The sequence below is a fragment of the Mytilus trossulus genome, chromosome 2, assembly GCF_036588685.1.
Source record: "Mytilus trossulus isolate FHL-02 chromosome 2, PNRI_Mtr1.1.1.hap1, whole genome shotgun sequence".
Lineage (NCBI taxonomy): Eukaryota > Metazoa > Mollusca > Bivalvia > Mytilida > Mytilidae > Mytilus > Mytilus trossulus.
In genome coordinates, this window is record NC_086374.1 from 727,962 (window position 1) to 741,986 (window position 14,025).

The following is a 14,025-nucleotide window of genomic DNA, read 5'->3' on the forward strand; positions in this document are numbered from 1 at the left end:
TGGTCAGCCAATCAACCCTTTAGACATTCTGTAGTCCAAATAATTATGACGTCTGGCAAGACTATTTTAATTTTTTTCTGGTCTACGACGTTGCAGGAAGGCGTCCAAGAAAAAAATTAAATTAGCCTTGCCAGACGTCATAATTATTTGGACTTGACATTCTGATGAAAAGCCACAGATGCTTTGCCAAAAGAAAGTGTCCTGCCAGGTACAGTGTATATAATATATTTGTCTATATGTAGGTTTGGGATGATAAATGAATCTGCCCCACATCTTCTCAATTTCTTTCTCTTGACAATCCCAAACTTTTGGTCCTGAAATAGGGGAATTGGGTTTAAATAGCTAATATCCATGGGGAAGTGCTACCCAATTTTTTTTTAGGTTTGGACTAAGTTTTTTTTCAGGGGTATTTTAAAAGGGTGGTAAACTAAAATTTATTTCAGAGGGATTTTAAAAGGGGTAAACTAAAAGTTATCTCAGGGAGATTTTTAAAGAAGGTAATCAATCACTTTCTATTAAATTCCTAACTTTTGTCTATCCAAAAAAAATAAAAAAATCCCTACCTACCGTCCCTTCAAAATTTCAAGGGAGTGATCAGAAACACAACATTATTTTTTTAGGCCTAAAACTGATTTCAATTAATTTTTTTCTTCAATCAACGTGAGATTTTGTTGAGTCAGCCACTTTTATTGCAGAAAGCTCTACATAAGGATAGTGATTATGCAGGTTATCATGTGCATTGTAATTTCAATTATAAAATAATCATACTTTTATGAATAAAGAGTGAGATAATTCATAATTTGATGAAAGAAAATGAGCGACCTCATGCAAATAGGAAGATAGAATAAAAGACAATAAAATTGTAAAAAGGATAATTCAGAGAAATTACCAATATTACAGCTAATTTCCTAATGCATGTAAAGCAAGACTTTGGTTAACTTACTTGCTTTGTTTGTATATTGAACAATTGTAATTGGTAAAACGCTGGAATTTAAATATAATATAAACAGGTTTAGTTATGCCTATATACATTGTTTAAGGATATCAATCTTATTAACAAAGCTTGTATAAACAATGATAAAACAAACCAAGCAAGCCAACCAAAGTTTTGCTTTACATGCATTAGAAAATTAGCTGTAAACCAATTCAATATTTGATGAAACATCTATGAAAAATAAATTTTAGGGACAAAAAAGTTCTATTTTCCAGGCGGACTAGAAATACTATATTATATATATACATATAAAAGTGTTTGTCAAAATATGCATACAAAATGGCTATGTCCCATATACCATTAAAGCAAAATTGCTTGAATTACACTTTTATTTTACAAATTAGAATCGGAATAATTTCAGTATCACGAGTATGATGTGCAATTGTTGTTGCCCAATGAAAATAACAAATCCTCTTTTTTAACATTTTCCTAATGCCTTTTTGACCTGTTGGTGAAGACATTGACTGTCAAGATGAAGAACAGGTATAAAAGCCCTGTTCATTGATTATTTGTATTTTTTTTAATATATTTTGAACGATTCTGTGCAATGTATTTTTATTTCTTTTCTATATATGTTATGTTATAATTTTTTTTCCAACATATTTAGTAAATTAATGCATGCCTGTGTGGATCCCAACAAGCTGCTTTGTTCATCTCCTCAGCAATTGCTTTTTTCTTGATTCCATATCTGGTTGAAGTTTCTTTACCATTAATTGATGTTTCAATTTCCTTTAGTATATCCTCAGTTTTTTCCTTCGTTCTGGTATCTCTGATGTTTAAGTGGTTGTTTCCAAACTGAAACAAATTTATCAAAAATATTTTGTTATTAGGCCTAAAAAAAAAGATGTGTTTCCGGTAACATCATTTTGAAAAATAAGGTCGGTAGGTTGAAATTTTTTTTTTTTCTTTTTTGACATTGTTAATGAAATCCGAAAAATGTTCATGGTTTTTCCAAGTCCGGGTCTGTAATTAGTTTCAAAAACCTGAAGTGTGCCATTTGCAATGTTTTGGAAGTACCTGCTGGTGGATTTTAACCTATTTGGAATACCTTTTGACATTAATAAAATGTTTTATTGGCTTTCTATGCAAGTCGAAGCACGAGAGAAAAAATATTATGTTATCTAACAGAAGCCTGTGTCAAAAACAGGGTCAGTTGATACAATTTTTTCATTTTTTTGGAAGATCCAATTAAAAATCAGGGTCGGGGCTAAAAAAAACAAGGTAGGTCGGGTTACTGGAAACTCAGATCTTTTTTTTTCAGCCTTATGCAAATCTTTAGTTGATTTAAAAAGAGATACAGAGTAACCTGAATTGTATCCAGCATCTGAGATTATTGCATGGAAATACATAGTCAATTGAAAATTCATCAGACCCCAACAAAATTTGAATTTGTTCTACACTCATCATGAAAAAATGGATCAAAATCCAGGTTATTTAAGTATAATGTTTGAATTATTATCTTAGTTGAAACTGTTTGTACTTACAAAAAGAAATTACCCTGTTTACAAATTTTTAAATAAACAAAGTTTTCAGGTGCAGAAAATAGTAACACATTATTTTATCAATTTCATTATAGCATGTGCACAACTTCAACATGTGTGCAAAGTTTTAGGGATGCATGTTGAAAACTTAAGAGGATGTTTATGACATAAAACTTGTATGTTGAACTTGGGTTTGCCTAAAAATGAATGAACCCCTCGTTTCTTAAGTTTGCTGAAAAATAGCTGAGTTCCGAAATTTAGAAACTGGGACAAAATATTCAAGCAGTTGCATAATTTCAATATATACATGATATATACAAGCTTCCAGTCAGTGTCAGGGATATGGGTTGGAAAGTAAGAGAGTTGAGTAGACAAAACTTGAACCTTCCTTTCTTATTCTTGTTGTTAAATAACTTAAAGTTCCAAAGTAAGGGAAACTGAAAAATCTATATACTATTCCAAAAGAACACCTGGCGCAAAATTTCAATATATAAAGAAGCTTCCAGTTAAGTTTTAGGGATCTGGGTGAAAACTGCAGAAGTTACACAAATTATGTACCATAATTATCTTCGCCACCCAACAGCACCATACACTATATACTGGGCTTTTGTCAAACTTTGTCAAACCTTGCCAAAAACTACATACCACATATTAAAATCAATATTTTTATGAATGACTTGATTTTCTGAAGTCCAAGGGTCATAGTGCAAAAAATCAACAGACTGGGAAAAATTGTAACTGCATCTGTGTCCCTTTTTTAAAGTAAGTAATTTCATCTCCTAAGTATTTGAACACAGATTTAATTACCTCGACTCCATACACATTCTTAAGTTTTGGATTGCAACTGATAATCAGTGGAGGAGTTCCCAGAGTTAACTTTAATCAATATCAACAAGCTATGAGGAGTATTGGTGCTTACTACATCTAGAGCCATTAAGCCATATCAAAAGAAAAAAGCTCAATTCTCTCCATTGAAATATTTTGGCCAGATTATTTTTCTACTTGCACATTCTTAGGTTGTGTACTGTAACTTAGTATGTAAAGTTTAACTTGTTTAAGTCCATTTGTTCAGGACAGACACTGACATTGTAGTTGGGCACTACTCACTCAATAAAATATCATTATTGTTGTCTCCTTCATATATATACCTAGAATAAATAATATAGTCAGGCAATATTCAAGGTCTTTTTCAGCAGAATTAAGAGCTTCACAGCAGGAGAGAAAACCAGATTTTGATTTGCTGATATATATTATAATAAATAGGCTTAATGGTCTTACGCGGCAAAATCTACAGTTTTCTTTGGCTGCTGCACCCATATGATGACAAAATTCTGACGCCATGCTATTATCCATTAATCCAACTGCAATTTGCGATGTTACAATTACATCTTTATTTTTAGCGGCATCGTACATTACTTTACCATCACTGAAATGAAATCACATTTAGTTTTAAGAACATAAACATGATAAATTGTAGAGAAGATTATTATTCTATATTTATCCTGCAATTGAGTGTGTTATACATTTACTGAGCCTATCAAATATTGCTAGACAATATTTGTATACCATACAACCTAGTTCAATACAGCTGATATTTAGAGTCAAAAGAAACCTCAAATGAAAAAAAAATATGCATATGTTTTTTAAAACTAAATGGATAGTTTTCATTATACAAGTTATGTACATATACTTCTTTCTGAGGAAAATTCTTTTCTTTGTCCACATTTAGAAGAAGTTTACTTATTTTTTATTGCATGCTTCCAGGAAGCATGGATCTGTCATTGAAATGAACAAATATCTGATTATACATGTTAAACACGTGCTAAATACCCATGCATTTTGTATTTGTTTACTATAAGGTGACAATCGGTAAAACTCTGCTTCAAAACACGGCATTTAATGAGCAGCCATATTTGTTAAATCATAACAAACAGAGAGAAAAAAATTAGTCGATTATATGACATATTTGCAAAAATAATGATAAAAATTGTGCACAGAGGACTTAGTTTATGATGTATGCATGCATTGGCTCAAGAATTGGACAAACATTATTTTTCATCACTCACTCGTTTCATATTACTTTAAAATACACTAAACAGTTATTGTCTATATCACACTATCTATATCAATAGATAATTGCTAAAAACTCATATGTAAACTGTATTCCTCAAGAAAAACAAAAGACTCTCCAGAGCCTGAGTAAAGAATCCTAACCTTTAAATTTTTGCTTTCCTCTTTCACCAATTATAAAACCCTATGTTCTATTCTTAGCCATGCCATGATTTTTTGACAAAACAGAAAATAAAACACAAATTGTATACTAGTTGCCCTTAAAGTATTATTCAGCTCAAGTTTGGTTGGAATTGGTTCTGTGGCTTCAGAGGAAAAGATTTTTTAAAGTTACCAAATATGATGAACATTTTGTGTAAATTTTGTTTAAAGGGCAATAACTCTTGAAGGGGTCAATTGATAATATTGGTCAAGTAAACATATTTGTATTTCTTACTTTGCTGATCATGTTTGCTGTTTATAGTTTCTCGAACTATTATTACATTCAAGTTTATAACCAAGAACTACAAATTTTCCTTAAAATTACCAATCAAGTGGCAACAACCCAACAATGGGATTTTTCAATTTGAAATTTCAGGGCAATTAGATCTTTATTACGTAATGAACATTTTTTGAACTATGTCTGATTTTCTCTAAATGCTTTAGTTTTTGAGATACAAGTCAATCAAAGAGCTGAAAGCTGCGAGGAAAAATGACCCCACTGTCTCTAATATTGGAATATTTTTTATGCAAGTCTTGATTTTCACATAGCATAAGTAGTTTAACATTGTAACATGTCTGGTTAGCATATAATTGATATTCGTATATATGTGTTTGTGTGAAGTGAGGATGACAACTGGCTGGTGTTTTTTAGTACAAATGAATAGAACAAGACTACCTGAATGATTTACAATATCCAATGATCTACTGATTTTTATTTCATGTCAATAAGGGCACTTTATATGAAACTTGAAACCACTTCTCTGCCATATCATTATTCTATAACAACTCTGCCCTTTACCCATATAATTGCAGGGGTGTGGAAATGCTATGCACCACTCGCCCGACTCGTACATTTGAACAACCGGACAAGTAAATATGTTTGTCTTGGTTGCCCGTGGACAAGTAAAAAAATATAAAAGACAAAGTTCAAATCCAACAAAAACGTTTAATTAATGTAAACATGGTAAAAGAAACCAATTGTTCAGCAAGCAAAAACATCAATTAACATGACGATAAATATTACATAATAACGGAAATAGATTGATTGCCAAAATAAATAAAAATAAGTATGCGAACCCGAGTCGCGTAATATTGCATTGGCTTTGTCCATTGACCCAGGATCGTCGATTAGGTTTTATCCATCATTTACGGGAAGTGTTATTTCTTTAAATTTTGTATCGTGATTCAGATTGATAAATACTTAATAAAAAGCTGTGCAAGCAAGGCAAAAAGAGTCTAGGAAACCTTAAATGCAATATATATATGTATTATTTAGTTGACATTTCTCCAATCACTGTCCTCAAATTTAGTATATGTACGTACCTACTGGCTACAATTTTTATTAAAAAACTGCTGAGAAATTGTCCTTTACATGTCATTTCATTGGTTGGTTTGCTCTTAGGTTTCTGTCCCATGAGTGTTAACCCATTTCCTACTTTCCTAATATTTTACACATATAAACAAATGGATTTCATTTAAATTTTTTGTGATGCACAACAGTGCTAAGTAAGAATCATATATTAGCTAACAATAAATACTTCAATATTTATTGGGCTCATCAGGGCAAGTAAGTTTTTTTCCGGACAAGTAAAATTTTAGGTTTCACTTGCCCGTGGACAAGTGCTCACAACACATATTTCCACACCCCTGAATTGATATTCATACTTTAACCATATATCATAATCAGCAAGTTTTTGATTTTGCACTCCCACACCTGCTTTTAGGTAAAATGTCTGTCTCCATTTAAGTTAATGACATTGAACCATAGTGGTATTAAACACTATTGCAATAGTGATAATGCTGTTATGGTGGATGGTAATGTACTTACTAAAACAGATCATTCAAGTCATCCACTACAGGTGTAATAAATGAGTCATCTTCTGGTTGAGTAACGCCAATGAAATGGTGAGTGGATTTTTTCATTTTTTCATCTGTTGGAAGTCCAGCCAACTGAAGGGTCCAAACCTGTAAAGGGTTCCATTTTTTGGACCTGAATAAGATTAATAAATAGGCAAGTAATAAAATATATATCTATACATCTATGCATGACTCAAAAACATTCATGTGATCTGTATATGTAGGTTACAAAGGTACTTAAATTGTGTCAAAAATGTACTAAAATAATGACAGGCTAACAATTTAGGAGATGAGAATATATTTGTTGTGACCACATTTTAAGTGAATTTTGGGATGTATATAATCAAGGATATCACCGAAAAAATTGAAAAATACTGATCTGAAAAAATTAAGCAGTAAATTTCAACACAATTGAATTCCCTAATAATAGATCGAGTCAGATAAAATAAATTTACTGAGGCAAGGTGACAAGTGCTTGGTCCCTAAATCTTTCTAAGAGTTTTTTTTTAGAGTGTTTAATAAAAAACAGCATTTCTTATCATTGCAAATTGACCAAGTATCTTAGACCATTGGAGCTGGCCAATGTAGGACCCAACAACCTATCACCCTTTTCTAGGCTTTATTATTGATTCCAATCACATATCTGTATTATGTAGTTTTATATTATATTTTTTTCTCTCTATAAAACAGAGCTGTAAATCTATGCACACATTTATAATTTTGAGTATGTCAAGAGGATATTGATGTCATTCTTGTCATTAAGTTGTTTGTAGTGCGGAGTAGAACTCTTAGGATTCTGTCCAAACCCACCCCACTACCATCAAGAAATTTACCAAAATGGAATGCATTCCCCATTTCCATTCTCAATTTTACATATCACACAAAAATGTGTCCTAAGTACACGGATGCCCCATCTGCACTTTCATTTTGTATGTTAGGTGGACCGTGAAAATAGGATAAAAACTCTAATTTCGCATTTAAATTTGAATGATCATATCATAGGGAGGGGGGGGGGGGGGGGGGGGGGGGGTATCTTTTGATAGTCTGCATATAAAGAATGAAAAAAAGAAGAGCTAGAACATAAAGAAGGTTGACACTATTGGAATCAATTTTTTGTTGTATAATGTAATTTCGTTTCTTTAGTTTAGGATTCAATTTAGACCAATGGAAGAGATCTGCATCTTCTAAATCGAAACATTCAATTAAAGTTGATAGTTAATTATCTAAAATTCAACTAGTTGAATTCTGTCATTTAACAACAGCTACAATTATTTTTGAAATCTTAATAATGTACGACTGAACTGCAGGCTAGGGCCATTTTCCATTTTTTGTGACAGTACTTTAAGATTTTTAATTTTTTTCTCAAGAAAGTTAGGACTGAAAAATCTATTCAGATTTAAATTTCCATTGATAAAGTTCCCAGTTACATCCCTCATCACAGCGATACAGGTACATATAAAGAGCTGGTGTCACTCACCTTGGCATATGTGAATTAAACAAAGGAAGCAGACAGTTCATGACAAAATTGTGTTAAGGTGATTGTGATATGTTTTTACATCTTACTTTACTGAACATTCTTGCTGCTTACAATTATCTCTATCTATAATGAACTTGTCCGTGTAGTTTCAGTGGAAAATGTTAGTAAAAATTTACAAACTTTATGAAAATTGTTAAAAATTGATTATAAAGGACAATAACTTCTTAGGGGGTTATTTTGACTTATTTTTGAGTCTTAAATTGCTGTACATTATTGATGTTTACAGTTTAAATCTATTCATTATAATCTTCAAGATAATAACCCAAAACAGCAAAATTTCCCTAAAATTACCAATTTAGGGGCAGCAACCTAACAACGAGTTGTCCGTTTCATCTAAAAAATTCAGGGCAGATAGATCTTGACCAGATAAACAATTTTATATCTTGTCAGATTTGGTTCTTGCATTTTACCCCTATGTTCTTTTTCTAGCTGTTGCGGCCGTCTTGGTTGGTTTGCCAGGTCACAAAACACAATTTTTTGACTAAATAGCCTAATAATGATTTTTGGTCATGTTGACTTATTTGTAAATCTTACTTTGCTGAACATTATTGCTGTTTACAGTTTATCTATATCTATAATAATATTCAAGATAACCAAAAACAGTAAAATTTCCTTAAAATTACCAATTTAGGGACAGCAACCCAACAATGGGTTGTCAGATTCATCAGAAAATTTCAGGGCAGATAAATCTTGACCTGATTAACAATTTCCCCTCTTGTCAGATTTTCTCTAAATGTTTTGGTTTTTGAGTTATAAGCCAAAAACTGCATTTTACCCCTATGTTCTATTTCTAGCTGTTGCGGCCATCTTGGTTGGTTTGCCTGGTCACAAAACACAATTTTTAAACTAGATAGCCTAATAATGATTCTGGCTATGTTTAGTAAAATTTGGCCCAGTAGTTTCAGAGGAGATTTTTGTAAAAGTTATCTAAGATTTACGAAAAATTGTTAAAAATTGACAATAAAGGGCAATAACTCCTAAAGGGGTCAACTCACCATTTTGGTCATGTTAACTTATTTGTAAATCTCACTTTGCTGAACATTATTGTTTTTTACAGTTCATCCCCATCTATAATAATATTCAAGATAATAACCAAAAACAGTAAAATTTCCTTAAAATTACCAATTAGGGGCAGCAACCCAACAATGGATTGTCTGATTATCTGACAATTTCAGGGCAGATATATCTTCACTGAAAAACAAATTAATCACATGTCAGATTTGCTCTATAAGCTTTGGTTTTTGAGTTATAAGCAAAAAACTGCATTTTACCCCATGTTCTACTTTTAGCCATGGCGGCCACCTTGGTTGGTTGGATGTGTCACAGGACACATTATTTAAACTAGATACCCCAATGATGATTGTGGCCAAGTTTGGTTTAATTTGGTTTAAAATGTACAATAAAGTACAACTGTATTGCCAAGTGATAATGCCATCATTAGATTAATTATGTGATATAGTTACTTAAAGTATATACCTGTTTCCACTAGTGTCATCCACAAATATGTTAACAGGAACAGTGTAGATGTCCATGTCTAGCTGTTTTGACATCTGAACCAGATTTTTAACTCTTTCAAAATCGTTTCCTTCATACACCTATATATAAAATACAGAAATTCACATATATGCAAAATAATCCAAAATATATCTTTAGTTTTCTTTTCCAATTCTTTAGAAAATAATTTTATCTGAGCTCATCTTTCTTTCTCAAGATACTAGATTTTAATTTTAATACAACAGAAAACAAGTATTGACACAGACTAGAGTGGAAAGTATCCAGCATTCTGATAGTATTGCATGGAAACATCCAGGCCTCTACCAGTTAAAATTCAATGCTTCCTGAAAAAAGATTCATGTCAAAACTATAAATATCAAATATCAAATGAATATAGTCATGCAAGATTAATAAGTTAAATTTCCAATATAGTTATGCAAGATTATTCAAGATAAATTTCTGTGTCCAGGGACCATAACTCTGCATTAATAATTGGACCTGAACAATATTCAAACGATCTGTAACTTGTCATGGTTAAACTAAATGCACAATATGAAGTCAATATCTTAGAGCATGACGAGTTGCAGATACATTGAGTAAAACATATTGTACTGAAAGGACAAAGAAAGGAATATACATCTCCTCTTTACAAAGTGGGGGTTAAACGACATTAACATAAATTATGCAATGCAATATAGGGTAATAACTCAATCACTTATTGTAATTATTTCATAACTTAAATAGAAGTTAAAGTAGATAAAAATTTAAAACCCTTTGAACCAATTTAAAAACCGAAAATACCAACCAATCTGGTAGATTCAGCACATTGAAGAACCCCAAGAAATAAACACTATACATGAAGATACCCTGGTCTAAAGTCGTTTGAGTGAAACACGTGTTTCAAGCATAGTTTTACTCTCAACTTCTTCATTTACAATGGTCAAAAAGAGAAAACTGTCGTCATGAAAAATTATATCAAAAAGGTTGGGAATCTCTGGAATGAAAGTAACTCTTCAATGTAATGACTACACACGAAATGATGGATTAATTTCATGTCATAAAAGATTTTGTTTTGTTGTAAAAACCACTTCTTAGTACAAAAGGGCACATCAGTATATTTCTTTAGAAGAAACTTTCCGTACAAACTATTCTAGTATTATATGATTAATACATGTCCATTAATTTTGTTATATTCCATGACTTATATCTTGTTTATTAATAAAAGTATAGTGGCCCCCTCATTTAGAAAAGTTGTTTAAATTACAAAGAACATTTTTCCCTTACAAGTTAAAAAAAATTCTGTTGTATTAAAGTAAATGTTTGGTGTTTATTCATTAGAATGTAGATTCCAAAACATGTTTGAGAGAATAATCATAGACAGAATGGGGCAAAATCATCTTAATTAAGGGGGTCGGTGCGTAGAAAAACGGAGAACGTTAACGGAAAATAAATTTATGTTATTTGGAGAAAAAATAATAGTGGCAAAATATATTGTTTTGGCGAAAGAGGTGGCAAAAAATAATTGACCCACGGGAAACCCTGGAAGGTACTAACATACAGGGATCTTTACTGAAATAGCTGTACCAGTGAAGAAATCTGTTAAACAGCATGTGATATATATATTGTTGTTGAATCAAAAAAAAACAAACACTTAATTAAACCATGGTAAAATTCAGAGGCGGATTTAGGGGGGGGGGGGGGGGGGGGCAGGAGCCCCCCTTGTTTTGGAAAAAATTTGTTTGCTTATATAGGGAATCACTCAAGCGTGACTGGAGCGGGCCCCCTCTTAGGTCAGACAGTGGGCCACCACTTATGAAAATTCATGGATCTGCCACTGAAATTGATTGAGAAATAAACTATTCATACAAAGTTTCAAAAGTCTGGTTTTTGTCCTCTTATTTCTGAACATTTATAGCCATATGCTAACACACAAATAAAATCAATCTTCCTTTCGTGCAATATAAACCCTATTGAAGAGTATCCAGACATAATACTTACTGTTAAGAATAAAGAAACCAGTTTTTTAGCCCCCTTTTTGACATTATTTCAAAGGAGTTTGGTCCATAACCCTTAAAATCAATCAAATCCTTCCTTTGGTGGAACAATATTAAGACACTTATTGTCCAAAACTAAATAAAATGTTTTTTGTCTCTTATTCTTAGTCTTGGGCAGAAGACAGACTACACGAAACATGTCGGACTGTCAGAGAAATCCGGAGAATAATGGATCGGTCTGGTAAAATTTTGTTCAATTCCGGTCCAAATGTCTTGTGGTTTTTTTCATGGATTTTTTCTAACATTCAAGCAAAATTGCCAAATGAGCTCAAAATCATTTTCATCTTTTTATACATCACAGCAATGTTTATTTTGTTCAACCGATAGCTTTATGGCGAAAATCACCAACCAGAAATGTGTAAATCCGGGTAAAAACATATCTGACTGTCAAAAACAACAATGGCTGTCATCATTGGCACAACAGGAAATGTAAATAAAACAGTTAAAACCGGATCCAATTCTGGAAACAGATAAGAACAATTACGGGTTTGCCGATTAAATACAATAAATGAATAAAAATCCAAGCAGATCTCAATATTCAGCTACGAAATATAATCACTAGAATTGAAAACCAAAAGATATATGAAAAAGAAAGAAGAACGAGGAAATAATATTTTAAACAGAAACTCTAAATTATGTTTAGTTCACAATCCAATAAAATAAGATATTACTCTTCACTGAAATGCATTCAAGCAATTGTGCACAAGTTTCATAACAATATACCCTCCTGTTACATTATTTTGTTTTTGTGTATTTTGGAGAGGAGTAAGGCACAACAAAGTCATATGTTTGTTGTTTTTTTCGGGATAATATACAATTAGATGTAAAAAAAATTGGTCTGGTAAAATTTCATTCGGTCTGGTAAAGCTAGGATGCTTACCAGACCGAATGTCCTGTAAAAATAAAATTCATTCGTGTAGTCTGGCGGAAGACTGCAGAAATCATTATCAACAGTATGGAACCTTTTCTTGAGATTGTGGTACAGAACCTTGTGACTTGTCAAAAGTTTGTGGTATAGAACCTTATCAAAAGTAAGTTAGTGGTACAGTTGCATGTTATGAAGGGATGTAATTCAGGAACAATCAAACTTCAGCCTCTAAATTTCAATATTCATATGTATTTATAAGTTGCAACAGTAAACATTAAATTGAGACAAATTAAACACAATCAAATTTAGTACATATGTACACTATACTGGTGCAAACTTTAATGCAGTTTTTGCCAAGCATCAAAAATATTTATAGTACATGTATTTGTCTCTTAATTGTTATGCAAGTCCATTTAAATTATAAACTCACATTTGACTCGTCCAACTTCATCAGACCATCTGCTCTTACAGTAATAGTTCTGGTACTGCAAATAAATACAAAATTCAACAAGAGTAGACACATGTCTCCCCTGTTCTAGTGTTTTAAAATTCCAGTGGCCAATTAAAAAATTTAGTGGCCATGTAATTCCAGGTCAATAGCAAGTAATCTGCTGTAAAAGAGCATAACCTGCAGACTAGTCTAAGAGAACACTTTTGAATTGATACTTTAAAAAAAGACATAGAAGTTGGTTTCTTACATGATCATATAAAAGTTGAAATTTTATAGTGGTTGTTAATCAAATAAATGGAATACAAATGTATGTTTTTTTCTAGGCTAATCCCTCCCCTTTTCCCCAGAATAAAAGTAGTGTTCCCTGGTGCATACAATAAAATATTCAACAGATTCTTGCTTTTATTGACAGGCTTGCATTGCTTCACACAGGTATGCCCAAACTTTAGGAAATCACATAACTTGCAAGCACATTGCAGACCAAGCAGTAGAAACAAATATGAAAGATGATTGGAACAAGGATTGAAGTTTTTCAAACAGTTGCAATCTAAAAAGAAATCTGGTGGCAAAATGGCTACCATCAGTGAATTTAAGGTCGCAAAGTGTCTATTTAGGTTGCCCAGGTAACTGTTTAACTGGTCTTACTTGAGAGCTGAATTCAGCTGAATTACAGTATAAAAGAAAACGTATGAAATATAACGTTTTTTGTTTGAAAAAGTAAACTACATATATACCATGATATTTCTTCAATTTTTATTCTTACCTACCTATCACACTTAACAGATGCATAGATTTTCTCTGTATCTTCAAATTCCTGAAAAATGAAACTAGAATATGTTCCTACACTACACAATACCCAATCAGAAGTACTAAAGTGTTGTATTTGCGCCAAGAAAACCTTATTATACACTTAGTAGAAAATCTGCACTGATATTTTTAGCAATTCAATTCTATAATTACATTTCTTTCTACTGGTTCTTGATTACAGTTATATACAACTAGTTTGTAGTGCCTCCTA

The 14,025-nt window shown here is 31.9% G+C and overlaps 1 protein-coding gene across 1 annotated transcript in view; it reads right to left on the reverse strand.

Moving 5' to 3' along the window:
• The window catches only part of LOC134708642 (zinc finger HIT domain-containing protein 2-like), a 111,003-nt gene that overhangs the window by 42,767 nt on the left and 54,211 nt on the right, over positions 1-14,025 (reverse strand). The window lies entirely within an intron of this gene.